Source organism: Octopus bimaculoides, chromosome 21, assembly GCF_001194135.2.
Source record: "Octopus bimaculoides isolate UCB-OBI-ISO-001 chromosome 21, ASM119413v2, whole genome shotgun sequence".
Lineage (NCBI taxonomy): Eukaryota > Metazoa > Mollusca > Cephalopoda > Octopoda > Octopodidae > Octopus > Octopus bimaculoides.
The window spans coordinates 20,558,357-20,562,886 of NC_069001.1; the positions used below are offsets into that span (position 1 = coordinate 20,558,357).

General features: G+C 45.6%; 1 protein-coding gene across 2 annotated transcripts in view; it reads right to left on the reverse strand.

The window, feature by feature from the left end:
• LOC106879984 (dehydrogenase/reductase SDR family member 6) overlaps positions 1-4,530 on the reverse strand; it is an 89,963-nt gene that overhangs the window by 5,975 nt on the left and 79,458 nt on the right. The window lies entirely within an intron of this gene.

The following is a 4,530-nucleotide window of genomic DNA, read 5'->3' on the forward strand; positions in this document are numbered from 1 at the left end:
ATGCAACACATTTTGAATGCATTCTCTGATGCTTGCACTGCTTTAGGAATGACAGTCAATCTCAAGAAAACTGTTGTCATGTACCAACCTGCCCCTGGTAAGCAGTATATTGAACCAAATATCTATGTGTATGGTAGAAGACTTGGTGTAGTCGATCAGTTTGTCTGCCTGGGAAGCACTGTTAATAGATATGGCAATTTGGACAATGAAATTCCATATAGAATTAGGAAAGCAAGTGATGCTTTCGGAAGGCTAGAAAGACGTCTCTGGGGTCGGCGAGACATATGCAGGAAGACAAAGATAAAGGTGTACAAGGCGTGTGTACTCTCTTCTCTTCTTTATTCCTGCGAGACATGGGTCACATATCGTTACCACCTTAAACAACTGGAATGTTTTCATCAGATGTGTCTCAGACGGATCTGTGGCATCAAGTAGGAGGACCGCATCAGTGATCTTGAGATATTGGAAAGCTCTCGGTGTGAAAGTATAGAAGCTCTTGTGTTGAAGCAAAGGCTCAGATGGAGTTGTCATCTGGTCAAGATGAAAGATTCAAGGATGCCAAAACAACTCTTTTACGGAGAGTTAGCTAAAGGAGAACGACCTCCACATAAACCAAAAAAGAGATATAAAGACTTGTTGAAGGTTTCCTTGAGAGATGCCAACATCTCTCCTAACACGAATTATTGTATGCAGAACAGTTTCATCTCCTGCAAGCATCTTGGGTAGGTTCGGCTGTTGGCGTTCCCATGCCTGAAGAGCTTCTCTTGAACGGACAATGGCCCTCTGTAGCACTGCCAAGCCAAAGATTTTTGGAAATTGTCCATGATCTTCGACCCGAAGATCATTTGGAAGAGGCTACTCAGACTGTTCCCGTCGCTGCCTAGATTCAATCCTAGGCCATCATCACTTATACCCTCAACTAGCCCCCTATAGAAATCTTGGGTTGTTTTCCCGCCAACGGTTTTGGGCAGCTGGTACAATGCAGTGGGTGCCTGGTAACTTTCTAGATGCCAAATGTCCAACCTTGGTCTACGTTTGACCCATGACTGCAGCTCTGATGAGCTGCGGAAAGCCGTGTCGCACGAAGGACGCCCACACCAGGTCACAATTACCGTCGTCCACATCATTGCAGTGATTTAGATATTTCTGTAGGTGCGACAACCTCAAAGCGTGGCGTCGCATCATTAAGGATGGCATCGCAAAACCACCACGATGTGGGTATTGACAGCAGATGGATTTCTGACCAGTGGAACCTGACCCTTCCTTAAGAATCGGAAAAGCAAGCGCTCCAATCTGGTCAGAGTTTTCTTAGGACAAGGTACGGCGGCTAGGCGGTAGTACACTACCGAAGTGATATATGCATTCACTAGTTCCACCCGGCCTTTTAGAGACAGCTTCCTTTCTGCCTATTTCTGGGTGAGCTTGGCCACCCTAGTCGTCATCTCTTCCCAGTTCCTATCTACCTGGAGATCTGGTCCGAACCAGACTCCGACCACTTTCACCGGGCTCTCCGCCCAGCGACAGAAATCACTGCTAGTCGACTTGCCTCTCCAAGAGCCTAGTTGCAAACCTACTGACTTGTCCTGGTTTATAAGTGCTCCTGTGCATTCCTGATATTGTTTCAGTATAGTGTCGATCTTTTCTATGTCCGAAGAGTCCGACACCATGATGGTGACGTCGTCCGCGTATGCAGACACAGCTCTCCTGTGACCTAGTTCCAGCGAGATACCCTTCAAATTCTACATCCTTCGCAGCAAGGGTTTCTAAACCTAAAATATATAAAAGTGTGGAGGGGGTGCTTCCTTGGCGTACTGAAAGGTTCTGAGGTGGCCATTCAGTTTGAGAACCGAGCAGATGCCACTATATATTGTAGTGATCCAGCCTCTGAAGACGGTGCCGAAACTGACAGCTTTTAGGACAGACACCAGATCCTATATTCTGGTCCGATAGGCATGGCATAACCTCGAAGGAAGCCTCAAAACCCACTGTGTCAAGAATGTCTCTCCTAGAAAAGAGGTCGGCGAAATCCTGCTGAAACACTGCGCTCATCTCTTTGGAACTAGAGTGCACATGACCACTGCGGTCCGTCACAGATTTGCTTCCATGCTGTGCCTCCGCTACCCGGGTCCAACCAACGACTTTTGAGCCTTCGTGTTTCAAGGCATGCACCCTGGCTCGGACAATACAGCCTTCAGGTTTTACGTCGAAGAAATGGTCGAGTGCCATTCTCGCTCCTAGCACGTCATTTGAAATCCCACTTTTATGTGCCTCTTCTAAGTTACTAACTAATTTTTTATTCTGTTGTTTTCTAAAGTAATTTCTTTGCTAAAACTAACTGACACCTCTCTGATTTTCCTTTTTAAGAAGACCCACCACTTATTGTTGATGATGGCTCCCGTCAATTCCTGTTTAAGTAGTCTACTAATCCGGTCCCTGAAATCTTTCCGCGCTGGGAAGGACGCGTTCATCTTCCAGTAACAAGGTCCTAGTCTGGTCGTTTTTTTATAAATTGACTCTAAAGGTCCCTAATTTGTGATATGAACAGCCAACGATCTGAAAATGTAGGCAACTTATACTATACCCATCTGCTAGCCTAATAAATGAATGTCCCTCAAGAGTTCTATTTTCTGTAGCAATGGCTCAAAATCCAATCCTATGACGGATTGACCGAGCAAGTGCCTCTGTGCTTTGCTACGATCCAGCCACTGAAAACCGTTCCTAAGCCGAACAATAATAATTCTTTTTACTTTAAGAACAATGCCGGAAATTGTGGATGGGGGCTAATCGATTATATTCTGCCCCAGTGCTCAACTGGTAGGCATTTTATCGACCCTGGATAAGAGGCAAATGGACCTCAGCGGAATTTGAACTCAGAACATAAGGCCGAAGAAATGCCACAAACCATTTTCTCCGGAGTGGTAACGATTCCGTCAGCTCGAGTCTTAAATAATCATAATGATAATTCTTTCTAATTTTGGTGGCAGGCCAGAACAGAAATTTCTTGAAATTATCCTTTGGTCTCGGCCTGAAAGTCCTTGAAAAAGACCAACTACTGGCTCTCTCCCGACGCCCAGAGATTCCCCGAAGATGTCGTTCTTGCCCGTCACTAATCCCTTATAGGACTCCAACGTGAAAATTCTACCGACCACATTGCTCGACTGGCTGAAGGCAGTGAGCGCTTGCCGATACTCCAAGTACCAAGCACCCTTTCTCGGTCTACGCTCGTGGACTAAACTGTAGTTCCGTTAATTCTGCCTGACAAACAGTGACCTCACCGTTAAGGAAATGCTGGTGATGTCGCAGCTCCAACGCATGTCTGTGCATCATTAGCCACTGAATACCTAGTCCTCCATTCAGTGGCTGCTGATAATAGATAGACTGTCTAATGAGCGGAAAACGTCCCTTCCGCAGAAAGCGGAAGAGTAAGCGCTCCAGCTTGATCAGCCACGAAGCAGGGCGATAGTAAATGACGGAAGCGTTGAACGCATTTTCCACCTCCGTCCGACTCTCTTCAGGCACAGTGTCTAGGTGAGATTGGCCGCCCTGCTCATCACATCCTTCCTGGTCTAGACCTTTTACAGGTTAGGACCAAGCTAAACCCCAAGCAGCTTAACCGGTCTTTCTGCTCAGTGTCCTACGACTCTGTCGCGCGGCATGGACCTTCTCTCCAGGTGCCGAGCTGCAGTCCACCGACTTCAAACTATTTGCTGATGTGCTACGGCAAGACACATGTGAAAGTAAATTAAATTACATATTAAAAGCAGCTCTAGTAATGTAAACATTAACGATTGCACATACATAGTGTTTGTGTTTTGTTTATATGCTGAATTTGTTGCGAGAGAGCGTCTAAGGAAAGCTCCCTACACAACGCTGAGTGTTAAAGGACACCTGAATTTCATAGGTAAGGCGAGTTGTCTCGCCTCGGAATAACTCCAACAGTGGTAAGTATTGATATTTCTCATGTACCACACCGTAGCAATCGGTAAATAGTTTTCACTCAATTTGCATATAAATCATAGATCCGGGATTCGATTCGTTTCGGAGTGATCCAAGTGCTCGATATCAATAAGCCACAGTAATGGCGAAATATTGGTATCTACCACTGTTGGATTCATTTCGAGAAGAGTTGTCTCGCCTGGTCAATGACATTCAGGTGTTCCTTGACACTCAGAGTTGTGTAGGGAGCTTTCTTCAGACGCAATCCTGCAGCAAATTCGGCGTATAAACAAAACACAAGCTCTGTGTATGCGAGCTAGCAGAAACGTTAGCACGCTGGACGAAATGCTTAGCGGTATTGAACGTTCTGAGTTCAAATTCCTCCAAGGTCGGCTTTGCCTTTAATCCTTTCGTTGTCGATAAATTAAGTACCAGTTGCTACTGGGGTCGATCTAATCGATTGGCCCCCTTCTCAAAAATTTCGGACCTTGTGCCTAGAGAAGAAAAGAATATTTACATTACTAGAGTATTTTTGATTCAAAATTTAATACACACACACACACACACACACACACACACACACACACACACACA